The sequence below is a fragment of the Podarcis cretensis genome, assembly GCF_951804945.1.
Source record: "Podarcis cretensis genome assembly, chromosome: 3".
Lineage (NCBI taxonomy): Eukaryota > Metazoa > Chordata > Lepidosauria > Squamata > Lacertidae > Podarcis > Podarcis cretensis.
In genome coordinates this window covers 109801432-109829189 of record NC_137172.1, presented here as the reverse complement: position 1 = coordinate 109829189, position 27758 = coordinate 109801432, and the positions used below count along the sequence as shown (strand labels likewise).

The window sequence follows — 27758 nt, the reverse complement described above, 5'->3', positions numbered from 1 at the left end:
GTGAGGCGCTCTCTCTCTCTCTCTCTCTCTCTCTCTCTCTCTCTCTCTCATTGGGGTGTGTGTGTGTGTGTGTGTGTGTGTGTGTGTGTGTGTGTTAGGCTAAATAGGAAATAAGCTATTGCAAAAACTGACCCCCTCCATTCCATTACAACAGTGACAGTGGAATTCTATCTGACATGGGTATTATTAAATGGCAAAATGAACTAAACAAAAAATGTACTTGACAGGCTACTAAATGCTAAAAATGCCTAATAGATTCCCTCAATCAAGGTTTAGTAAAGTCAATACTACAGCAGGAGACAGATGAAACCTCAGATAAGGAGAAAGTCAATATGGCTAGTGGATCAAAAGCAATCCCAAGTGAAGTAATTAATTCAATTGCAACTGGCCTGGGTGAGTAACATGAAATGCATGGCAAAAATCCTGGTTATGGAGAACAGATTTAAATATTGCTTCTGCCTAAAAGGACAGAAGTCATTCACAAATATGGTAGGCACGAAATGATAAAGACAGTGATGTATTATGTAAGAGATTTGAAAATATATATTTTATATCTTAGGGAATTAGCTATAACAAATATCCATAATTATTTGGGATGAGTTATCTTACTCTTTTACAATTCCTAGTAGGTAATCTGGTAGCAGTAGAAGTCTAGTGGAGCCATTCCCAAATGTCCGTTATTTAGTATTTCAGTGGAAGCATTACATTAATACATTTAATGTGATAGCTTCTGGGGCCACTCTAGGTTTTGTTTTTGAACAAGGAAAACAAGGAAAATATACTAACAAAAGCCATCTATTTAATGATGACATTACCGAGAACATACAGAAAGGTTGTGCAGTGTGGTATAGTGTTATGAATGTGCCAAAAACTCTACCTGTTCTGTCATGGCAGGATATGCCATCAACATTCTGCTACCTAGGCCTTTGACTCACTCGTTTACGGCATCAGCTGCAACTACTGAGCAGCCACCAATTCTGCTATATCTCTGCTTCTGCCTCCCTTGCTTTTCCTGCCACCATGCTTTTGACTGATTCTGTGTACACATTTTTCGTCCTCTCACTTTTGTTTCATTTTAACAGCAACCGCCCATCCTGATGCTTAAGTAAGCATGCTATCCCAGGCATATAACAATTATAAAGGTTTCATCTGGCCAGGCAGAATATCCTGGCATATGATTAAAAATTTTTGTGCACCCACATGTAGTGTCAAAGAGAGATTAAAGAATATATCTTATACATCCACCTAGGATGCAGACAAGAATCATTAGCATTAGATTCCCAATTTTGCTTCCTTCCCTCATATTGATTCAGAGATAACAATTCATATCCAATAAACCCAGGTTGTTGTTTTCTTTCTTTCTGGAAATGAACTATGTGCTCATTGACTTCTTCTTGCCCTTCCCTTAAACCACCAACTTTGGCAACCCCCTCCCCCCGCCCCAGATTTCTTAAACCATGCTTTCCAAGAACACTGGACTGGAAAAGTGCAGTTTAAGGATAATCTGAACAGGACATTTGTCTGATTTCAACACCATTGGGTATATTTTCTCATGCCAAGAGGGTGTTAGAGATTTCTTTAATCTACAAATGTCAAACCGTTTCCCCCTTTGCAGCTATTGATCTATCATTTCTTAATGTTTTCAAGGTCATTCAGAATTCAGAATTATTATTTTTTTGAGAAGGCTTTTTGGGGGGCAGAGGAAAGAGGCCGTAGGATAGGGGAATTCTAGACACTTGCTTTTTGTTTTCTCCTCAGTTACGCTTAATCTAAACAGTCCAATCCAATCCTTTGATGGCTGCCTCAGTTTTTCACCTATGTGTACACTTGGGACACTGTACAGATAATTCAGTGGAGGTGTGCATATTGGGGAAGTTGGCCTTGCTATCACGAGTGCCCACGCACCCAAATACATCCATGTTGACGACATATGTAGTGATTGTATCAAACATACTGTTGTGCCTTTGTCTTGATCTGGAAATGAGAAACTGGGGAAGATCATGCGCTTGCAGACAAAACACCTTAAGTTCTCTGATCATAAGTGTTCCTAAGCAACAGTGTCCAGTCACCAGATCACTGAGCAAAATTTTGCTGCAGCATTGTTCTAGCCAAATAAGTGCAGGGTTTCCTTGATTCTGGCATCCGCTTATGTTAATATATGAATCACGACTAATATGCACCAGATGCTGCATTTTAAAATCCTCGTTTGATTGGGCAGTAGGTTAGGGGAGCTCATATAAGATGGCAAGAAGCAGCTGGTATCAATTTAGGACAATGTTTCATGCTGCCTCTTGACCACTCTAGATGAAGGCATTATCAGTCTATGAAGTGATGCTAATGGTGTTTATTGTAATATTTCTGGCAGCCACTTGGCTTGAGAATCTTTGCATAATGCAGAAGTGAAAATTTATTAACTCTCTTCAAGCACTAGTTAGGTCAAAATTGAAAAACCACAGGCTGCAGCCAACTATGTTTTTTTACTCACAAGAGGCCCACTGAAACTAATGTACTAAAGTTTGCCATTTGAGTTAATTTGAGTGGGTCTACTCCGAGAAGGATTAGCCATGGATACAGCCCCTTTGGTATATGTGCAATGCTAAACTTTAAATTCTGTCAGATTTCTTATACCTTGGCAAATCACACATGATGCTATTTTTTTCTTGGTTAACAAAAATGCAAATAGAAGTTGCTGCAGGGGTTTGGTACTTATCGGGATTACAGAGGCTGGGGAACAGGAGTTTAACCCTTTCTCCCCTGCCGTCACTCTCCTGCTTGAGAAGTTCCCCAAAGTGTCTGGTTAGCCACTGTGCAAATATATTCCTGAACTAGTGGCTATTTGGTCTGATGTAGCAGGGCTCTGAAGGCCTTGCTTTCATTTCTTTGAAGTTGCTGGGTGGGCGGGTGGGGGCTGGGATCCCCAACAGCTCCACTGAAAGCTATTGTAGAGTGCTGGGGGGGGGAATAACTTTCCTATTCTCTGCTCAATCTCTGCAACTCATTAGCAACTCATTTGATACTGAGATCCCATGAGAAAAAGAGATGGTCTAATTGTGCTTACACCCCATCACCTGTGCTTTGTATATTATATTCCTGATGTTCTCCAAATAAAGGAAGATGAATTCTGAGTACAACATGCATGCAAAAATTAATGTAGATAAGAATTGCCCCGTGTATATTACTTGTGGAAAGAATTTTGAAGGATCTCAAGAGTAACCTATGCTTCTGATTACTATTTTAGGCAGATGATGTAAACTAGAGTTGCGCTGCAATGACTCTGTGTATTTTGCAAATGTTTCTGGCATCGTAAAAGCCCCCCCCTTCCTAAAAATGCTTGTTTACTTATTTGTATTGCATTCTCTCTCTCTTTCTCAGTTACTGTATCTGAATTTGTCCTTCATGTAGCCAAACCTGTTCAGCTATTTAGTGATTCCATGCAGGAGTGCCAGGTTGGCCCCGTGACCGTGAGTGCCCAGGGCTGTGGGTGCCATGCAGCATGTATGGCTCTGGCACCAAAATTTGTAAGTGCCTGGCCCCTTCATGGGGAATTTTGTGGATGCTCGGGCACCAAGGGACCCAGGGAGTCGGCACCTATGTTTCTATGTGATCCTTAATTGTCTATGTGACTGATCCAAATCACAATTTTCTTCACAGTTGATTTCCTTAAGTTATATAGTCAAATCGTGATTGGTTATAAATATTGTGATATCAGGTGCTCATTAAATAATCCTGGTTGGCTGGTACTGCCCATATGACTGTCTCAGGAAGAATAATGAAGTAGTAATTAGAAGTAGAGGGACGCGGGTGGCGCTGTGGGTTAAACCACAGACCCTAGGACTTGCCGATCAGAAGGTCAGCGGTTCGAATCCCTGTGACGGGGTGAGCTCCTGTTGCTCGGTCCTTGCTCCTGCCAACCTAGCAGTTCGAAAGCATGTCAAAGTGCAAGCAGATAAATAGGTACCACTCCGGCAGGAAGGTAAATGGCGTTTCCATGTGCTGCTCTGGTTCGCCAGAAGCGGCTTAGTCCTGCTGGCCACATGACCTGGAAGCTGTACACCGGCTCCCTCGGCCAATAAAGCGAGATGAGTGCCGCAACCCCAGAGTCAGCCATCACTGGACCTAATGGTCAGGGGTCCCTTTACCTTTAATTAGAAGTAGAAGATAGAGGAAATAAATGCAGCAAACAGGCTTTAATAACAACAAAAGGCTTAAAAAGCTGCATATTGTCATATATGTTTTCCCCTACCTCCTAAAGGAGTATTTTTAACCCCAAAACCAAAGAGACCAAGGTTTAGTGCAAGCCTAGTTTAAAGCAAATGGATTTGTTCTATGTTTGTGTGCAGAGATCAGAAATATGTGTAAGAAACGGGGTGGGGGGGAATATTAATTTTAAGATTCTTACAGGTGAAGGTGTTATTAACGACAATGCCATTAACAGACCACTGACCTCCACAAAAGCCCCCTTTCTGGCTTTTAAATATATGAACTGAACTCAGCACATGGTTGAAAACTATGTAATTTTGTCAGTTTCTTCAGTGGAGGATTTTTACTTCACAGGCATTTAAAAACATTTGAATATGCATTGCATTTAAGGCATGGGACAATTGTTTCAAAGAGAGTTGAAATGGGTGTAAAATGTTATCCATTCGTGTTTACTCTGAAGAAAGTCCCACTTCATGAAATGGGGCTTACTTCCAAGTAAGAGTGTGTAGGCTTGCATCTTACATTATCCACCTTGACAGATCTTTTTCTCCATTGCAAGCTCTGACCTAACAGAAGTTGCAGGGATTTGATGCGGACCATATTGTCAGAGTTTGACCAAACTGCGGGAGGCAGTGGAAGACAGGAGTGCCTGGCGTGCTCTGGTCCATGGGGTCACGAAGAGTCGGACACGACTAAACGACTAAACAACAACAACATATTGTCAGAGCTGCCGGTGCAATAAGGCCCCCTTATACCACTTTAACAGTCCTGGTTTCCCCAGGGAATCCTGAGAACTGTAGTTGGCTAAGGGTGTTGAGAGTTGTTAGGAGACCCCATCCCCCTCACAGAGTTACAATTCCAAGAGTTCCTTGGGAAGAAGGGTTCACTTTTAAACCACACTGGTAATTGTAGCTCTGTGAGAGGAATAGCAGTCTCCTAAGAAAGTTGTATGGTACTCCTTCAAATGTATAGCACAGATGGCGCCTCTGTCTTTTAATGATCATTATGCTATGTGTATTTGTTTTTAATAGTATTGTGGGTTTTAGCTGTGTTTTATCTAGAGTCTTACTATGTACGTTGACTAGAGAGCTCCTTGAGGAAGTAGCGTATAAATTTCTAGAAATAAATGAGTGTACCCACCATAAACAGCAGTGCCTCCTTCCATTCTCTGAAATTACTATTCTCCTTTTCCAGCCTTAGAGAACTCTATGCAGGGTTTCTTGCATAGGAAGGGTAGCAGATGTTCTGAAGAACATTGAAGAATTATTACTCTTTCATAGAATTTTGGCCCTTTCTGGTATCGAGTGCCACGAACAGAATGAGATAACATAAGTTATTGCTTCTTCATAAGATTTGTACTCCACCGCTCTAGAAGAAAGAAGATGAAACTCGTTTGCGACATTAGATAGAGGCCTTTCCCTTGCGGAAGATGAAGCACTAGTATTAACTCTGCTCAACAACCAAAGCTAATTTCCCCCACCTCCCACTCTTATTTCTAAGCTATTTTTGTCTTTGTCTCAGAAAGGCACCCGGCCAATTTGGTTGCCAATAAATATTGCTGCAGACATTTCTGAGATCATGATCTTTCCAACGAGTGGTTCTTGTCCAGGTTTGTTAATTGTCTTACTTTAAATATTCTGAGGGTCCTGTACCCTTTTAAAATGTGTTTGGGGTGGGTGGGGGGTTATTGGGTGGTTGTTTTTATTTTGATTGTGTATTTTGTGGTTTTATATTTTGATTTTATTCTGTGAACTGCCCTGAAACCTACTGGTATAGGCAGTGGCGGAGCAACATGCTGCAGCCCCCGGAGCGGAGAACAGGTGGGGGCGTGGCTGTCGCACGTCCCGGGGGCGTGATGTGTCACCTGTGGGGGTGTGGTGTGTTGCCCAACGGGGGGTGGGGGTGGCGAGCGGTGTGGGGGCATGGCGTGTTGCCCACGGGGGCATGGTGTGCATCCAGGGTTGTGTGGCGGTGCGCTCCTCTGCCCCCCTTCATACACCAGTGGTTATAGGGTGGAGTAATAATAATAATAATAATAATAATAATAATAATAATAATGGAGTTCAGAGCAGCATACATGAGTTCTTTGGTGATCACTAAGCCAGATCAGATTTGGATCTACTTGACTTCAGAGAAAAAAATACTTCAGACCATCCTCAGAGAATGATCTTCAAGTTCAACATATTCTGAAATATTTTGCCCTACATGCAAAAAGAAATGTTACTGAAAATTAAACTTTTCATTTTCCTCAGTAATTACTGACATTATCTGAGTTTTTAACTTACTGATGCCCAGCACAGTTGGATGGCCTGTCATCTAACTGTTAGGCTATTTGAATCGTTTGGATGTCCCCATTGAGATAATGACATTGGCCAGCATCCAACCTAGATAACTAAATATTTAGTGACACTGTTCTTGCCACCAAAGTTTTCAACTTTGTGGCTCCTGCTGTGAGAAAAAATGACCAGTATTGTGAGGCCCTTCCTAATTATTCACAGCAGGCTCCCCAGATCAACGGTTTTGATCTAGTTGTTTTGTTCATAATTCATTATATGTTGGCCTGAACCAGATGCAGTAGAAGTGGTAGAAAGGAGGGGAAAAGGAGCCTGACACAAGAAAGGAGATAAACCTGGAAGGAGCCAAAACTCTATCTGGCTCTATCAGCTACTGATTGCCTCAACATATGTTATTCATGAAAAAGCTAAGATCATTCTCACTTCAATATGCTTTTGCCCATGGCGAAGTGGTCACCAGTCTGGGCTTGTCCATATTCCTCATAATGCAATATCTTAAAAACAAAAGTGGAATTCTCATGCCAGAAGATGAATCTAGGTTGTGTCTAGCCAGGGGCAACCGATAAACACATCACAGCTTCTCTATTGGCTGAAGCCGTTGGAGATCAGCATGACTTTTATCATGTGATCAGTACTCAGTGAGGTGGCTCCAAGATACTGCTGCATGGAAATATTGGCTGCACTGAAATATAACATAGCAAATTATGGTTTGTTATTACATCAGTGAGCCAGAGTGAGCCTTGGGTTCATATACTATCTCCTCCTCTCTTCCCTTCTTTTGACATGAAGGAAGGAAGTTAGAAGGTATTTCTATTTTGCAACATACCATAGTCTACCGTCAAACTAGGGTCCCAATATATAGTTTCATCTTTGGCTCCATCCGCACTATACATTAAAAGCAATATTAAATCAACCTAAAGAGTCATGGCTTCTCCCCAACAAATTCTGGGAATTGTTGTTTGTTAAGGGTGCTCACAAATCTACAATTTCCAGAGTTTCCAGGAAAAAGGAATTGGTTGCTTACCCGCTCTGATAACTGTAGCTCTCCGAAGGGAGTAGGGGGTCTCCTAAAAGATGGCACCATGATTTTGAATCCTGTTTGAGGAAAACTGTGGTTTGTTGCATTTGGAGGAAATAGAAAGTTTCTGTTTCCTGTAAATTAGGTGCTGCTCTTTATGCATGTAGAGTGGGAAGAAGGAACTCTGGGTAGCTTGTTCTCGTAACAACTATGGTTTGTTTTTGCATCTGAATGCAGCCAATCATTGTTGGAACAAATCAATATCACCACATGATGAATTATGTCAATCTTTCAAAAATGTTGCTTCTATCCCCCACCCCAAGAGTTTAAGCAGTAATAATTTAACAATTAAGTGCATCATTGTTGCATATTACAAGCAGCTATTAAAACCCCCAATATATATTTCAGAATTAAACCTGCACTTGCAGAGTTATATGTATCAAACATTTAAAGTATGTCAGAACTTATTATGATGTGGTGTATGAGCACACCTCTGCCGAAATTACACACATTTTCATTCTATTGATTTCAGTGGAAGAATTAAACACATTCTTCAAGTTCTTTCATTCAAATCAATGTAATTTAAAAATGTGTGACTTTGACTGGATTGTGCCCTATATATTTATCTATGGTGACAGAGCTGAGATAAGCCTCAAATTAAATCCTTCCTAGAGTCACAATTTAAGCTGAAGCCAGCCCTATATCAGGTAATAAATAACCTGCATTTGCATCACACATCTATCAAAAAAATTCAGAAGGCTAGAAGTATTGTTATTTACCTTCCTATAAAGCAGGGCTAAATATATACCCACGCACCTTGCATTTCATTTGCTCACTCTTGTCTCATATGCTGCATTGCATCTGTTTGAAATGCTTTCAGTAGAGAATTGCTTATCCATGCCTGATGTATACTGGGTTTCACCTTCTAAAGGAAACAAGCATAGGTCAAATGTTGGCAAGATGGATTGGAAACTCTTTCCAGCTGATGGAAATGCCTTTCGTAACTGAGTGGGGGGATTTGAAATCTAATCCATTCTCATCGGAAAAGCAGCAAATAGACGTGTTTCAGTGCTGTATCTGGGAAGAAAAATGACATGCATGGTTTTAAATAGGTAAGAGGTCAACAAGTATATATTGCATATGGGCCAGAATTACAGACTTTGGAAGAAGTGTCATCGTGGAGGAAGGTGTTTTCTTAAGCTTACTCTTTTAATCATGTAGCACAGGAGTCTGTTTTCTGTTCTCCTATTGTGTCCTTATCAGTTTTCCATTTCTATTCTTTGGTGTCTATTTTTCCCCCTTTAGTGAGTTTTGCTCCTTTCTGCTTTTAAGTATAAATACTGCCGTGACAGCCTGCCAGGCAAAATGGTGGTAGTAGGATTTTTGGCTCAAGATGAAGCTAGATATTTAGCTGGTGGCAAACACAGTATTCCTGATGCAATCCAGAGAAACATTTTTGCAAGCAGATAGGGATAGTGTGTGAATGCATGTGTGAGTGAGTGAGCACACTTTACCTTTCCCCATTCACTATTTCTCCCCTGAAACCCATTGTCTTTTCTTCTTTTCCATACTAGCCTGAGAAACCTAGTCTTAGAGCCAGGCTGGGAGGAAAGAAACTGGTGGGAGGTATCACCTTAACTCCCACTTTGCTTTGCCCATCAGAGGCAAAAGTAGAACTGGTAATCCTTTGTTTGCTGCTGGACATCTTGTTCTTCCCTCTGTGGAATAAAATATAAGTATAGTAAAACTTCAGTTGTTCATCTTCTGTATTCCTGTTACTAGTTACTCTTATCTCTTGCCTCCCTATTGGTCTGAGGAAAGAACTCATTACTCAGTTTAAAACCCTTATGAATCCTAATTCTTTCTCACTGTTATTAGATTGCAGTTTTGTCTTATGTTATTCAGTAATCACAGATGCACGGAATATCCAGTGACACTGGATAAGGAGCAGCCAGTTCAGGCAGAGACCATTTCTGGAGCTACAGATAAAAAAATGGAATACCCAGCCAGTCAGAAAGGAGGGAAAGAGATCACACTCTTGCTTTAAGTTTGTACTTGATAAATGTTCACAAAGATTTCTTGCCTTGGAGATCACACTGGAATCACATTTCCTGATTGTGAAATCTCAGACAAAATTATGACAGTACTAGCTGTCCATTTCTGTCCCATCAAGTCTTCTGCTGCAGTGGAGATTTCCTGTAAGACATAGGCTTAAAAACACTATTCTGGGTGATTTAACTTGTTGTGGGTCATTTTGAGTCATGATTCTTGAACTACTAATAGCTGGCAACCACACTGATCTCTGAAATAACTGTTGGGTAACAAAGTCTTGTTGCAAGTACATGCTCTGCCATGGCTGATGGCTGATTTGTTTGACTTGCTTAAACAAAAGATTCCAGTTCAGAGCTTACTACCTATGGCAAACACCTTGAAATTCTAGACGATCTTGTCATTGCAGGTTAGAAAAATGGTTCCCATTTGTAGTTTTTAGAGAGGCTGTAAAACTTTAACTTTGTTGAAATGTGGTAATTTTATTGCATACAAAGTATCTCTGTATTCTGAGCTTCAAGTTGTGAAGATAATGAATGACCGCTAAGTTCAATGTATGATGATAGGGTGAGACACATTATTCCAATGTCAACAATCCAGATGCCATTATCTGAGGACTAACCTTCTCGGGCAGTAAACATATTGTTTAGTAACCACTTAATTACAGATTTCAATTTCTCAAAGTTCATTGTCACCTGCTGGATAATGATGGTGTCATTGCTAGTCAAAGACTCCTTTGTGTGATATTGTTCTTAGGTTTCCAGCTAGCTATTGGAGACACTAGAATTTGTATTCATGGTACAAGTCGATGGCAACTTACTGTAGTAGTTCTGTGAAGGTCAGTGTTCCCAAAGATATTAACAAGATTAACTAGCAATATTTTTATGTTGCTGGGTATATGCTTGTTCTGTGAGGATTAGAGTATATCAAAGGTCTTAAAACAGATAGGGGAAAGGCACTTTTAAGCTGGCAAATAGGGTGCATGTCTGGTATAAGCAGAGGCTAGCATTTCTCAGATCATTTCTCAAATCAATTCCTGTGTCCAAGGTTTTGCCCTTGGCTATGCAGTGAGTTCAGAGTGAAGTGGTTGTCTGATTTCCCCACTGGACATTCATTGTCTTTCCACCCATGATAAACTGTCTAGCAGATATTAATCACTATATTATAGCCTGCAATCTAGCCTTACCAGCTAGCTGTAACATGCATTGAATGTAATATGTCACTAGGGCTAATTTTTCAGGAGAGTAAATCCACCTTTGGTCAAACCAACATCTGCTCGCCTTTGAAATTGTCCGAAGAAGAGATGGGAGCATAAAGTTGTGTGGGCATTTCCTACCCCCATCTATGGGGGGAAATGCACTTACATCAGCCACTCTCACAGACAGAAGCTCTTTGCAGCTCTCATCTGGTCTGAACAGGTAGGAGGGCGTGTGTTCAATTCCGGCAACCCATGAAATGTGGGGAAGTTCAGTTTTTACAAAATGTTTAATAGAGTTCACCTGAATTATGGTCTCCATATATGGCTTTGTTATATGTGAGAGAAAAGCTAGGTCCAGGAAGGGGCCTTATCTCACACATGGGTAGTTTAGATTTGATCTTTCTGTATTTTCAATTTACACATAAGGGCCCACATGCCTGCTTTTTCACTTGCCATATTTGTTGCTATTCCATTGCTATTCTGCTTCCCCTTACCTTCCTTTCAATCAGTCAACCTCTCTTGATTAGTTTCCAGAATTAAATGAAGTGAACTTAACTTGCTCCCTCCCTCGTTTCCCCCCCTGTAACCTTTTCCCACAATTCTGTTTTAGAACTATCACACAATACAAATTGGGGCTGCTTAGTGCTGTGAATGGAATACTTTTATTTGGGGGCGGGGTATGTATGTACCAATCTTTCTGCAAATTACAGTAATCCCTCTCTTCCAGCCTTCCCTAGTTGATGACCAACTTCAGCTGAAAAGCACCTCAGGATCTATGTTGCTGAGAGATATCGATAAGCCCTGAACATCTTATCGTGGGTTTCTTTCCCCTCAAGCATCCAAGAGTCTCCTGCAGAATCAGAGAGGTTTCAGGGGAAAGGAAGGGGGTATAAGGGAGTTTCCTGTTGCATGGGTGTGCTTGCCTCTTCCTACCGTTTTTGAAATGCTCTCCTGGTAGCTCCATGCTGCAGGGCTTCAGACTACTACAGGGGACTCTCAGAGAAGTTTGAAAAAATAGAGGTTTGTGACTTATTTGATTCCCTTTCCACTTCTGAGCAGCACAATCCCAAATTGCTTTAAGCTGAAGTTGTCAGCTGGAGAAGGCTGGGAGAAGAAAATATGGACTGGGATTTTTATGACCATTTCATTGTGTGGAACTTGTGAAAAACTTCCAAGCATGAGCAGCACTGAGTTCATAATAAACTTCTGTGTTGAAGTGCCCATAACCCTTTCCTATGTAATTCTGGGAATACAGCATGGTTTGATCATAGCTGTCAACTTACAGATTTAAAAATAAGGGACCAGCAGCCTTGAAAATAAGGGATCAGCAGCCAAAATAAGGGACCTGCAGCCTCACCTGTTCCAGGCACCCCAGTCTTCCTGTCTTCCTGCAGTCTGGTCAAACTCATGCTGGTACCTTCGAGAACACTGTCCAACCAACTTTGTAACCAGAGGTTCAACTGAATAGAATCTGAATCACATGTACCACAAGGCCTATGCAGCCTCAACTTAAGATGGCTCCCCGGCCTGGCTTTGTACTGCAAAGTTTGCAGCAGCACGTGCAACAAAATGGCGTCCAGCATTCAAAAACCCCCTCAGCTTGCATTAACTAGCCACACACACACACACACACACACACACACACACACAGCCTCCCCCCTCCCTCCCTCCCCCAGCCAAGCAGCACAGTTGGAGCCTCCCTCCTCCCTGGTCAGCAGGAAGGGAGGAAGGGAGAGGAGCTGCTTCCTTTGAAATTTAAGGGACATCATTTAAGGGACATCCATCAATAAGGGACAGCAGCGGGACATGGTGCTGGAATAAGGGACTGTCCCTCCAAATAAGGGACGCTTGACAGCTATGGGTTTGATCACTTCTTTTAAAATCAGTTACTATTTACTTCTTTTAAAATCGGTTATATTCATGACATTGCCATGTCCTGGGATGATGAGCACAGTCTTCTGCATGATTACTTGGAAGTAAGTGCATTCCAATGTGTTCCGTGGGACTCTTAAGGATGTGTGCTTAGGACTGCAGCATTAACCTATTTTTAGAAGCTGCGTTCAGGAAGCATTTGTTTCCTTTGCAAATTATGCTCTTGAGAAACTGAAATAGTCTAATGTAAGCTAGATATTTGCAGTTTATCCCCCTACCGGAATCTAATTAATAGTCTTAATATTGTTGAGTACACTTTTTTCCTCCTCATAAACTCCCATTAAAATTTTGCATTAATAGAGAAGATTGATGTTCCCCTATCATTATTTCCCAGTGCAAACTATTAAAAGACAGCTTTTCACCCCACCTCCATGACAACCTCCTAGAGAGGATCAGGTGATGACAGCAGCAGCAGCATACAGCCCCACCCCAACACCAGCATCTGTGCCAACGTTCCCCCCCCCCAAAAAAAAAAAACCACCAGCATTCCAGAACGGATGGTAGTTGCTGCAGCATTCTTTCTTCCTTAAAACAGCAAGAACAAAACATTTCATAGTCAGTATTCGGCTGGCCAGGTGTTTTAATGGCTACACTTGCCCACTTTATTATCCTTACTTCAACTTAGTCTGAAGGATATACTCTGAAGGCACATTAGGCTACTGGCTTGCACAAGCTCATTTCAAGGCAGAATCGTGGCATTTACTTGCTTTTAAGGGGAAATAATTGCCCCTTGCAGAACCATGCAGTCAAGTTTTGATACAGAGCTTTTTTTCTGCATGCATATAGGTAACTAGTTCCCTTTTGAACCCCAAACTACATAAGTACAAAACCAGTTAGCATCATGTCTAAACAGTACAGTGGTACCTTGGGTTAAGAACTTAATTCGTTCTGGAGGTCCGTTCTTAACCTGAAACTGCTCTTAACCTGAGGTATCACTTTAGCTAAAGGGGCCTGCTGCGCCGCTGCTGCACAATTTCTGTTCTCATCTTGAAGCAAAGTTCTTAACCTGAGGTACTATTTCTGGGTTAGCGGAGTCTGTAACCTGAAGTGTCTGTAACCTGAAGCGTCTGTAACTTGAGGTACCACTGTATCTACAAAATCCAGAAACAAGATGCAGATTACTGAAATTTATTTCAGAGGTGTTACTACTACTACTACTACATATTAAATTTCTATACCACCTTTCATCTGAAGATCACAGGGTGGTCTACAATATAAAAATACATACCATAGTAACAAACAAAAACTATTCTGGTTACTGGGCAGCCTAGGCTTTAGGGAGTAGGATTCGTTTCAGTATGTTTGTACTTGCTGTGGTGATTCCAAACCATATTCATCTTTTCTTTGTTTATTTTTCTGTCTTAAGGAATAGCATATATATTGTGTTAATGCTATCTTTGTAGTCAGTTGTTTTGATGCTGCTTTTTTGCAGATATGTCACATTAATGTCAGACTTCATCAGTGGTAATAGTATTCTAATGAGAGATGTTTTCATAGAAGGTTGAACAGATGTCTGTTGTTACTGTAGTGTAATATAGATGCATTCTCATAGAGCCTGTGCAGCTTTAAAATGTAGTTTATTTTAAACTAAATCCTCACTATATACTATGAATCCCAAAATGTATCTGGTGTGGGAGTAAAATCAATGGATGGATTAATCGGCTTTCTTGTGATGCAGCTTGAAGCATGGTATATTATATCAGGGAGAATGATAATCCCATTAGAGATTTAGAAGAAAACATCTTCCTAACCCAAATGTGTCAAAATTGTATTTTGCTTCCCAATCAGTTTTTAAAGGAGTTAAAACATTGGCGGGGTGTGTGTGTGTTACTGACCTTTTCATGCTTTGCACAAGCAAAATTTTGGAAGTGTGCTGCTGTATTGTAAGATGCACAACAAAAAAATTAATATAATCTTGCCAAAAACTTTCAGATTCCTCCATTAAGTTAGTTCATTGAAGGAAACTTTTTTTTAAAAAAATACATTGATTATGGGTATATTACATGGGAAGGTATAACAAAGGCTCTTATTCCCCTTTCGAGTTACTAAGATCCTGACCCACATCAAAATACTTTATACTCATAAGATAAAACTATGTGGCTTAGAAAAATAAAATAAAATAAAATAAGGGCTGGAGCTCAGTGGTAGAGGATGTGTTTTACAGGAAGAGCAGGTAAGGTAAAGGTAAAGGACCCCTGGATGGTTAAATCCAGTCAAAGGCAACTATGGGGTTGTGGCGCTCATCTCGCTTTCAGGCCAAGGGAGCTGGCGTTTGTCCACAGACAGCTTTCCAGGTCATGTGGCCAGCATGACTAAACCACTTCTGGTGCAACGGAACACTGTGATGGAAACCAGAGTGCACAGAAACGCCGTTTACCTTCCCACCGCAGCGGTACCTATTTATCTACTTGTACTGGCATGCTTTTGAACTGCTAGGTTGGCAGAAGCTGGGACACAGCAACCGGAGCTCACTCTGTCGCAGGGATTCGAACCACCGACTTTCTGATCAGCAAGCCAATAGGCTCAATGGTTTAGACCACAGCGCCACCCGCGTTCAATAGGAAGAGCATCCCATGTTCAGTTCCTAACATTTCCAGGTAAGGCTGAGAATGAGCCCTGTCTGAAACCGTGGGGAACCACTGCCAGTCAGTGTACTGACTAATGCTTTGACTTGGTATATGGAAACTTCTGCTCAAGACATTTTGCTGTGGCATCCTGTGAAGTGCAGATGCTGCCCCATCCCCACTCCATGAGGTAGTCAAATCTTACATCAATGGTGGCGATGGGACAGCATCTTTTACCACGCCTGAGGATAGCAGGTTAACTTAGGGAGGAAGGGAAGATCACATGGCATATATAGTTCAGTTAGCTCCAGACCCAGGCCTGATATCTTTTCCTAATACTTCAAAATGTGACCGTTAACCAGAGTTTACAGTAACAGCACAGATGGGCTATTATTTTGCTGCATCATATGACAGTTCATTTCTTTTGACCCGTGTTAATATCATGTGCTGTGTGACTGAGCTATGGCTTCACAGACATGAGAGACGGCTGAACCTTCTGTAACTAACCACTCATGCAAAGTGCTATGTTCACATCTACCTATTTAAAAGAACCTTTGCTTGATGTACCATGCCCAAGATGACAACTGATGTAGGATGTCTGGATGTTCTGCAGTGTGAATTTAAGTAATCTTGTAATTTGCTTCCCGATTTACCAGGAAGGTTGTCCCATGGTGAATAAAGCATTGGGCAATCTTGCTGGATATTGCTGGACTCCACCATTCTTTACATTGAGCATGCTGGCTGGGCTGATGGAAGCTGGAGTCCAAGAACATCTGGAGCCCCCTGAGTTTGCCATCCCTGGGCTAAAGGAACCCTGATAACCAGACGGAAAACATTTCTTTGCCTGAGACTGTGGAGAGCCATTGCCCATCAGACAATACTGAGCTAATAGTCCTGTGGTTTGACACAGTGTAAGGGAGTTTCAGGTGTAATTCTGTTACACTGCACCACATAGTCTTTATCCAAACATACCCACCCACCATATGATGATTATAAGACACAGGTAGGGAAACTGGCAAGCGAATAAGGCTTTCTGAAATCCCAAGCAACATTATTTTAACACCTCAGGACATGATGTGTTTTGCTTTTTAAAGTATATATTAAAATCGCTCATTGCATATTTGCCATGTAGCAGAATTTGTTAGATTATGTATGTTACTGAAGGAGAAACTGCCCTGGCTATACTATGCATTTCAAGAAAGTTGCTCTAAGGCAGTGTTTCTCAACCTGTGGGTACCCAGATGTTGTTGGACTACAACTCCCATCATTCCTGAGCTCTGGCCAAGGTTGAGAAGGACTGCTCTAAGGTATTGGAACCATCACAAAGCAGCATGCAAAATTGAAAAAATCTTTACCAGATGTTGCCTGTAATTTTCAGTTGGCTCTTTTGGAGCTGTATCTGTTACACTTTGCATACAATGCTGCTTTGCCCTGGATTCTCTCCAAAATAGTATTTGCAGATTTCAGGACCAATGTTAGGCTAGAACAAGAAAAAGCAGCAGTTTAGGAATATTTCTGAGAGGAAATTTTTCTCTTTGGAAAACATACACGTGCATTGCATGACCATAATTTGCTAGAGGAAGAGCAGTAGAAACATCAGAGGATGAAACTGAAAATGAATAGGATACGCCTAAAACTCCCCTGTTCTTTTAGAAAGGACATTGGTTCTCTTGGATGTACCACAGTTGTTCAGTTCCCTTTTTCCTTTATCGTCTTTGATGCACTGGGTCTTGGTTTGACTAGTCTGCATTGTCCATGCATGACAAGGAAAGTGCTGTTCCTGCACCTGCCCAGGGCATTGCTGGGGTTGTTGTGCTCCATCCTGGACTTTAAATGAAGGAGAGAATAAACATGAGCAGCTTTTCCCAAGAAATAAGTTATACAGTCGTACCTTGGATCTTGAACACCTTGGTACTCAGGTGTTTTGGCTCCTGAATGCCGCAAACCCAGAAGTGATTGTTTGCGAACGTTCTTTGGAACCTGAACATCTGACGGGGCTTCCACAGCCAATCAGAAGCCACGCTTTGGTTTCTGAACGTTTTGGAAGTGGAACGTACTTCCGGAACGGCTTCCATTCGACTTCTGAGGTACAACTGTACCTGTAAGCATTTGGCGAGGACAGAATCGGGCATCCCAAGTTTAAGAGGAAGGTGAGATTAAATATATTGCAGGTAGACAAAAAGGGATCAAAAACTAATCCTGCCCATTTCTTTAGGTTTTATGATGTTTTCATGATATCAGATATTGTATTGCATTGTTTCCATTTGAATTGGTTAAATTTAATCATTTATATGATATTGCTTAATTTTATATTATTGTTCAAAGATACCTACTTTAGCTGTGCTTAGTGACTCCCTGCTCTTGGGTATTGTACATGGTTAGGCTGAGCCAGCAGCCAAGGTGGCAGTCAGAGGAAGGACAGATGGACACACACACCTGGCTTGCATTCCTTGGACTATCACTTGGGGCAAAGGTCTCCATTTGCTTTTAAAAGGCTACGTTCATCCAGTAGTAAATATTTTTATTTGAAAAGGTTCACAAAATTAGTTAGCAGTTCACTAAGCTGCAGTCAATGCAGCCATGTTTTCAGCTTATCTATGAATTATGGGTTAACTGTCCTCCGTTATAATATGCTTTTAAATTATAGTCTGCAGGGGTCTGTTCTGTTTTATCTATCGTTTGCAGAAGTTAGTTTGAACATCTCTGATTCTCTGACCTTCATAGCGGCCTTGGGAAGATGACCATTGTTTTCCCCACTGAGGAATTCCTAAGGAATGTTGCTGCAATTAGCAAATGGCTGGTGCAAAGTTGAGCAATGTCAAGTATTTGATGTTAGCAATCAGGATTTATTGACACAAGATACTAATCCAAAATGCATTAATGCTGGAGCAGCAGCTCTTGACCTCCTAACTGTCAAGGGTATACCCCTTACTATCACATTGATCCCCCAAACACCTGCTTTCCTTAGTAACTTTCATGCTAACACCACCCTCAGATGTTGGGGAGCACTGAACTCTCAAGTTGTGAGCTTATGCTGCTACACTAGTTCGGATTCTCTTAGCATGCTGATTGACGCCTGCCTTCGCTTATATCCGTCGCTATGAAATATCATCTGCTCTAATTGCGGAGGTCTTTCTGCTATTCTGGAAGATATAAAACTTTACTGTGCCAGTGTCATTACATTTTATTCCATTGTCTCACTGCTAGCACATGTTAAACGGCATTGTCCATTTCCTTTTGTCTGCCTGTGAACTGTAGCAGAACAAGGGCTGATAAGGAAAAGTGACCATTAACATCTATATATACCGGCAGAGAAGGAAGTGTCAAGTGTTAAGAACACTTGTTCTTAGAAGTGTTTGGAAAGTGAAATAAATTCCCATCCATTATACTTGTTTAACAGAAGTTTATTCCAAGTCCTTTCTGAAAAATAAATAAATAAACAAAGTTGCAGATTAATCCAGATGGTGAATGCATAGCTTGGACCAGTACATATCCCCCGTCCTACCCCATTCCCAATTCAGGCATTGGATCCATGCCCAGTGCTGACAGTGTGGCTCCTAGATATTATGGTAATAGGTTCATTAAAAGTAGATTAGGCAGTCTCTGTAGTGCACTGAAGGGAATGCTATCACAGATTAAAAACAACACCCTCTGCCTAAATGGACTGATTCTTTGAAGGAGACAGTGATTACAAATCCTCATGCAAGCTACTCAGAGTAGCCCTTAGTTTTCCAGCATGGTTGATGGACCAGAATGAAACATTGCACTGGACAATGTCAGGAAAACTTAACGGGTTTACAAAAAAGTTCTTGTTGGACAAGCTAGGTTGTGGTTATTTATCAAGCAATTGAAAGTCTGTGTGTTGCACCTCTTCAGAAAGCTACCCAATTCTCGTAAAATGGTTGCTCAAAAAGCTAACTTACTTCGGTGCAAAACTCCCTCAATCCATCCTATTATAAATTTAGTTGCTTATCTCTAGATACCACCTATCTGGCTCAGAAAACAGAATCACTGGGACAGGGTAGAATGGGAAAGTATTAACGAGCATCAGAGATTGTCTTAAAGCATGAGTTTATCATTGGCGTTGCAAGGAAATGTAGAGCCAATCACTCAAACCTAGAAGCAAATTGAAAAGTGGGGTTGAAAGTCTATGGCAGTGTTTCTCAAACTTGGGTCTCCAGCTGTTGTTGGACTACAACTCATCATCCCTGACCATTGGTCCTGCTAACTAGGAATGATGGGAGTTGCAGTCCAACAATAGCTGGAGACCCAGCTTTTGAAAAACACTGGCCTATGGGCAAAGACTAGAGCATATGGTGGCAAGGTATCCACCAGGAACCTGCTTCTATGTTGCCTTAGGAATGTTTGACTATCTTAATCACATGGGGAAAAACTGGTTCCTTTCCCCCATGTGCTAATATGAGATTGGGATTACCAAATACTGTATTATCCAGGTGGCAAATAAGTTTCATTTGTTGGATGTCATATCCCCTTGATGATGTATAAATTGTACCCAGGTTTGTATGCATAGTGATTATAATGATGTGATTATTTGACTGCACATTTGCCTCCTGATTGCCTTCCCTCATGTGCATCATCATAAAGGTTTCTGAAAATAGGTTAGTTTTGGCATAGTAAAGTTTAGAATTTAATGCGCAATGAAATAAACTGAGTTCACATTTTATACTTTGATTTATGGTGCTAGCCCAGTGATGGTCAAACTTGACCCTCCAGCTGTTTTTGGACTACAACTCCCATCATCCCTAGCTAACAGGACCAGTGATCATGGATGATGGGAACTGTAGTCCCAAAACAGCTGAAGGACCAAGTTTGGCCATCACTGTGCTAACCCATTGTAACCCTGTTTGCATGTAACACTAAGCTAAACCATGGATTAACATGAACACACAGTCTCTTTGCTCTTCCTCCAGTCCTGCTGCTGATGTGAGCTAAGCCATGGTTTAGTTTTGGATTTGTGGTTTGTCTCAGTCCAGGAAACCCATAAGCCCAGGTTTGGACAAAATGCAAAGCAAAACCATAGCTTTAGCTCACAGCAGCAGCAGAACTACAGTAGCAGCAAAATGACTGTGATCTCCTCTCTGGTACCACACGTTCATCCAAACCCATGGTTTGCCTTTGCATTATGTGCAAACTGAGCCTAACTGTGGTTGGTATTAAACTTAAAAATGCACAAGCAGAACCCTTGTGAAACATCAGTCAAATAAAGTTTAGTTAAAGTAATTTCATATTGTTAATGTGTGTTGTCATATTTTTGTAAGGTTCATATTCATCTGAAGTAAATATTTACTTTTCAGTCAGGCAATTTGTTGCAATGCTGAATGGAATGAAAGTGCTCCAGTCAGGATTTTGTCTTTTTAGAATATTTTAAATGGATGTTTATATGAATGGGCTTTAAAATAGCAGCCAAATGGCAAAAATAACAAGTGCATGTGAAGTAGTGTGTGCTCAGCTATGAATTACTATGTAGAATTTAAGAGCTATTATATCTCTTGTATTTTTTATTCTTTATTGAAAGATAAAATGCAATATATATATATATATATATATATATATATATAAAATATCCAATATGGCCATTACAATATCATCACATTTATTATCCAATATTAAAAGAAGAAAGGAAAAAAGGAAAGGAGCATCCATTTAGTTTACAGGGAAACTTGCAAGAGAGACAAACCTTTTCCATAAAATAGACAAAATAATTAACACAGTTGGATATCATAAAAGTTAATAGCATTTTCTTCTAAACAATTCTTCCTCGATGTCTGTGCAGCCATCACAAACCTAGCTACTCCCATCGATGATATTTCTCTGTATTACCCAACAGATAAACAGCTTTAGATGAATTACCTGCATATTTCCTCCTGTATAATATATTAACAAAAATACCTTCCTATAATCCTCACGTATGGAACAATGCAGTTAATCAGTGATGGGGAATCTGTGATCTTTCAGAGGTTGTTGGAGTCAGCTGTCATCAGCCCCAGCCAGCACAGCAAATAATCAGAACTGTGGGAGCTGGACTCCAACAGCCTCTGACAGGCCACAGGTTCCCCAACCCTGCACTAAATACCATATTTTTCGCTCTATAACACGCACCCGACCATAACACGCACATAGTTTTTAGAGGAGGAAAACAAGAAAAAAAATATTCTACACGAAACAGTGGATGTATGATTTTTGTAGTTCATGCTGTGGCCACAGACATGTGATCTGACAGTGAGTTTGGAGTAGCCCAATGCAAAAATCCTGAGGATCCATGTGGATCCATGCTTTGTAACCACGTTTTAAGTGGGGAGAGAAGGAAAAGCACTCAAGGGACAAGGAGCATGCGTGGGGTGGGTGGAGAAGGATGCTGCTAATAATGAAGAAGAGGGGTTTAAGGGGAGGAGGCTCCTCTCCTCTCCCACTTTGCTCCTTTAAAGCAAGCAGGCTCTGCTTTTCTTCCTCTTCCCCGCTCATCCCTGGCTTAGCGAGCTGAAAAACTTTGCTGCTATGTAGCGAGCTGAGTGGGGAGGAGAGAGGGACAGAGAACCTGCTTGCTTTACTCCTTTAAAGAAGCAGGCTCTCTGTCCCTCTCTCCTCCCCACTCAGCGGCTCTTCTCCCGCTTTGCTGTTTCAAAGCGAGCCACGGAGGAGGGAAAGAAGGGGAACCAAGGATCCTCTGCTCACGACTGCAGCAGATCCCCCCGCCATCCGTAGGCATTCCCTCCATAACACGCACAGACATTTCCCCTTACTTTCTAGGAGGAAAAAAGTGAGTGTTATGGTGCAAAAAATACGGTAATAGGGAAAAATTCCCCATTCCCTTCCTTCCCCAGGGCTGCTTAAGACCTATTAGCCCTGATGCAAAGGAGAAGCCAGGAAACACCTAATGTCAATGCTTGAGAATATTTTTTATCATTTCTTTCTGTTAATATTCCAAGTTGCAAACCACCTTAGTGCCTTGGCAGAAAAGCAATATATAAATGCAACAAAGAACTCCTTGTTGCTGTGAGCCACATGTTCATCACTGCGGATGCAGTGGAATTTTGCATAGGAACATGAGACGCTGCTGCCCCTATACCAGTCCAGACTGCCTGCCCATCTGGCCCTGCATTGCCTCATGTTGCCTGTTCTGATTGGCATGAGCTCTCGGGGGTCTCAAGCTGCGGATCTCTCACATCACTGGATCTGCCTCTTAGTCAACCCGGGAATTTGTGCCTGCAAAGCATGTGCTTTACTACTGAGCTGCGGACCCTCCCAAATTTATTAACCCCTCCAAATAGTGTGACAGTATGATCAGAAATCTGACTGCCAGAGGAGTGTGTTCTGTGGTGAGTCAGTGTATTTATTATACACCATACTCATGTTTGCCTAGGCATACAAATGTGTTATCTGTGGATGGGACAGGAGCACTCACACATGTCCTCTCCTAGTGCCCCCAATTAGAAATGCACTTAGTACCTTTTGATTGGAAACCCTGGTTAGAGAGAATTACAAGCATATATGTGACATTTATTGTATTTTTCATCTCTGTTGGAAGCCGCCCAGAGTGGCTGGGGAAACCCAGCCAGATGGGCGGGGTACAAATAATAAATTATTATTATTATTATTATAAAGGACTGAAGCACATCTATCAGGGACAGTGGGGACAGTGATTGCTTGTGCACTCCTTCCCTATTCAAAGATAAAACCTTTGTGTGGTCAGGGAAATGCCTGAATATGTGTATAGTTCACAAGGTATCAGACTAGGACAAGGGAGTACTGACTTGCATATAGAATTGTAGAATCATAAGGTAAAGGTAAAGGGACCCCTGACCATTAGGTCCAGTCATGGCCGACTCTGGGGTTGCGGCGCTCATCTTGCTTTATTGGTCGAGGGAGCCGGCGTACAGCTTCCGGGTCATGTGGCCAGCATGACTAAGCCGCTTCTGGCGAACCACAGCAGCGCACGGAAACGCCGTTTACCTTCCTGCTGGAGCAGTACCCATTTATCTACTTGCACTTTGACGTGCTTTTGAACTGCTAGGTTGGCAGGAGCCGGGACCGAGCAACAGGAGCTCACCCCGCCGTGGGGATTCAAACCACCAATCTTCCGATCGACAAGCCCAAGACTCAGAGGTTTAGACCACAGCGCCACCCGCATCCCTAATCATAGAATTGAAAAATTGGAAGTCACCCTCAGCACCTCAGTCCTGCCCCTTGCAATGCAGGAATCTCAAACACCCATGACAGATGGTCATCCCATTCAACCTCTGCTTAAAATATTCCAAGGAAGGAGAGTCCACCTCTTCTGAGGGAGTCTCTTCTACCGTCGAACAGTTCTTACTGTCAGAAAGTTCTTCCTGCTGTTTAGTCAGAATCTCCTTTCTTGTAACTTGAATCTATCAGTTCAGATCCTACCCTATGGAACAAGAGAAAACGTGCTCGCTCCATTTTCTACGTGACAGCCCATTAGCTATCTGAATATGGCTATGACATCATATAAGTAGGTCCTTGTTCCATGCCTGTCATTGTTCCCTTAAATCTAGTGTGTTTTAGAGTTGCACTAAATATCTATGATTTTCATTTTCACCTCTGTATATCCCATATTTCTGGCAGCGGGGAGCATATTCAATGCAGCAACAGCTTTCTAGCTTACTGCAGATCATGATCATCACAATAGTGGCGACCTTTGGCACAAGATACTGTGCATCTATGAGAGCAATGAAACAACTGGCTCTGCTCTCCAAAATTTTGGCAGAGAGTAGAATGGATCTACATTCAAACCTGTGGCTCAGATCACAGAAGCCAGAATGGCTTCCATGTGCATGTGCAAAGAGGCTTAACTGGCCTTCCTGCATGGAGCTTGAAAGGCAACCTGGTACTGTGCTTACAGACATCCTCAGGGTACTGTAAGAGGCTGCCATATATGTTCTGAGGCTCCCAAGTGGTGAATTGGTGCTCCCTCGCTGCTCAGCTAAGGTATGGTTAAGAAATGCAAGGCAGCCTCCATTATAATACCCAGCAATAACCCTGGTTGTTCAAGGAGGCTGGCTTGATTGTATCTGGGATGGCCACTGGACCCTGAAAGCACCAGCTATTCCCCTCACCCAGTTCTCAGAGCAATTTTAGAAGATGGACTCCATCTCTTCACTCTCTCTGTGTGTCCATTCCCACTCTGAAATTACTTTTGCCCAGCCACCACTGCAGTTTCTCTCCTCGGGTTTCCTTTCTTTCTAGCTGCAGTGTAACTGGAACAGCAGCAAGCTGGTCGGTTCTTTAATTGTGGGACCGGGCCACGGGAATGCCTAAGCAAGGGGTCATTAAAAAACACACATCAGTGATCATCTGTTCAGTTTAGGCTTCAAAACTTCCCATGATTTAGTTAAAGTTTAATTAGAGCAATTGTGTCTCTCACAAAATATCCCCTTAAAAATAGTTAGCATATAACAGAATTCTCCTAATTACAGGAAGGCTGTCCAAGCCCATCAAAGGAAATAATTCCAACTAGTGCAAGGGCAATACAGCCTGGATCCTGCCCCCCACCCAATTTAGTAGTCTAGGTGTGTCTCAGCTTAACCACCATCCAGCTTCTTCATAGTAAAACTGTTGCAATGTGGGCTCCTCTTTTTCCTCCTCTATTTTAAGTTGTAACACTTTGCTGGTTCTCAGCAGCTAAAGCTACTTGTATCCCCTTTTCTAAACAATCACCATCCCAGATGAGATTTCTAAGCAGTGATTTCAGCACAAATACAAGTAAGGTATTTGTAAAGGACCCCTGGACAAGTGCTGCAGTTTAAAACACACATAGACCCACAGGCTACAAGCAGTTTTCAGAATACAGTTTAAAATACATAATCAAAACAAGTGTTTTACAAAAACAGGGAAGTGATTGTCACTGTCTTCTGTCCCTTGAGAAGAATGAGTTTCTATATTTAATCAACATCTGTTCCTATTCTTTGCTTACCTTAGAAACAATATGGCTGAATTGTCAAGTAACATTAGCATTTGTGTACTTTGTTTGACTAATCCATATTAATGGGCACTGGTCAATTACTAACAGAAGGGTTGTCCCCTGACAGCCAATGCCTGAGCAATTCAATTATCCACTTAATATTTCCCCCTAAAATATTATCCTTTTGTTCTGTAGGATGTTGGCTGTTCACTCCCATATTTTTCTTGTTTCATCATTGTCCCAAAGCCCACATCAGATCCACTGCTCTCCAGTACAAAAAGACTTTTCCTAGTTGGGCTAAATCTTACACAGAATATTTATTTCAATTCCATTACAGCATTTTGAACATCTTCTCTTCCTATCACCATTTTCATTGTGTGGCCCCCTCCCAACAAATTAGTCAATAGGAAGTTATTTCTAACGTGTCACCTTTAGCTATCCCTGACTTCACCTCTGTGTATCAACAATATACACTGAACTTTTCTCGGTAGTGGACAATTCTGAAGTTGCTGTACTAAAGTCGGACAGAGTCAGCACTTCTAGGTGTTTCAGATGACTGTCCGTTTGAACAACAAATGATCAAATACTCGAGATGTGCTGCTGCATATCCCACATGTGTACATAATAGTTGATCCATGAGCCTTTGGAAAGTTGCTGTAAACCAAAAAGGCATAACTGCAAATGGAATCTTCTTCCTCTTCTAAAGGAATCTGTAAGTTGTTAAAAGCAAATATAGTTGGCTTTACCCTGGAGCTCTAACAATACAGTGGTACCTCAGGTTAAGTACTTAATTCGTTCCGGAGGTCTGTACTTAACCTGAAACTGTTCTTAACCTGAAGCACCACTTTAGTTAATGGGGCCTCCTGCTGCTGCTGCTGCGCCGCCGGAGCACGATTTCTGTTCTCATCCTGAAGCAAAGTTCTTAACCTGAAGCACTATTTCTGGGTTAGTGGAGTGTGTAACCTGAACCGTGTGTAACCTGAAGTGTATGTAACCCGAGGTACCACTGTACTAGTTATCAGAGAATGATCACATGTTGACTTACTGTTCTATGGTCTGAAATTAATGCAGAAATGGATAGCTCCATTCTTTGTTTTTAACACAGTAATGATTAAGAACGGGGGTTAGCAAACCTTTTCAGCAGGGGGCCAGTCCATTGTCCCTCAGACCTTGTGGGGGGCCAGACTATATTTTGAAGGGGGGAAAAAGAATGAATTCCTATGTTCCACAAATAACCCAGAGATGCATTTTAAATAAAAGCACACATTCTACTCATGTAAAAACACCAGGCAGGCCCCACCAATAACCCAGAGATGCATTTTAAATAAAAGCACACATTCTACTCATGTAAAAACACACTGATTGCTGGACCATCTGCAGCCGGATTTAGAAGGCAATTGGGCCGGATTCAGCCCCCGGGCTTTAGTTTGCCTACCCATGTTTAACAAGTACTAGGGACAACTGAATGGCTCAGTCACTTCCACTTCCAAAATTCATCTGATATATGCCTGTACATTAGCCTTTAAATGTTCTGGAATCTGATAAGATTGGTTGAGTTGGAATTGTTGGAATTGTAATTCCCTAGCATATATAACATGTTTAGTAGTAAATAAGTTTTAAAAAATAAATTTAGAATCCTCTACAGTTCTCAGTTTTAATCCTTAGAGCTGTTCACATTTCAATACTTGTGATTTTTTTTTCTTATACCCTTCACCATTGAACAATGTTCTTTGAATGTTTCAAGACAGTTTCCAAACATGTTCTATTCATTTACCCCAACATTTGGTTTCACGTTTTTAAATGACAAACTTCATTCCCAAACCACCATGCTAATTTCATCTGTCGAAAATGAGTATAGACAAAATCCTTTAAAGAGACTCATTGCTTAGTATGAGAGAGGAGGCCTCTTTAAATCACACGTAAACCTAGAAGGCCAAATACTTTCTGGGCTAAATTATTGCTGGTAAGGATGTTTATCTAATAGACTGTGTCTAAACCCATTTTGATAATACTTTTACTTGGTTGAATTCATTGTATTTACTTAGCAGATTCAATCCTGTTTTGCTAACTGAAGTTAGAAATCCCAGCTAAAGCATGTCATTTTGCTAACAGCTTTCTTTCTGAGATAAACAACAATAATATGTTCCTTCCCACCTTAATGTTCACCTTCTGAAACAACTTATCCTACAATCATGTGTGTTTCCTCTGGGCCTCCTTTCCAATCTCTTTTTGTGGTTGAGTAAATTTGTTCCAAGTTCTCCCTTATTTGAAATATACTCAACAGTATTAGAAGAGCATTGATACCAGCTAACTGTAGATTGCCAAAGTTTCTTGAAGCACCTTTTCTGAATTGCACATATGAAATGAACTTTAAATGGAAGGAGACTAAATTCTCCAATTCAAACGAAGCCTTCAACTATATGCCTAGAATCTTTGTGCTTTCTACAATACTGTACAACTGATAACTTTAAAGGAATAAATGTTAGGTTTTTTAAAAAATAAATAAATAAAGAGGTTTTTTATAGCTTTCTTGTTCTGACTGGCTAAGGTTGCCTGTTCCTAT

General features: G+C 41.3%; 1 protein-coding gene across 4 annotated transcripts in view; it reads left to right on the top strand.

Annotated features, from left to right (window-relative positions):
• Positions 1 to 27758, top strand: part of MACROD2 (mono-ADP ribosylhydrolase 2) — a 992621-nt gene that overhangs the window by 367581 nt on the left and 597282 nt on the right. The gene's annotated exons all lie outside the window — the stretch shown is intronic.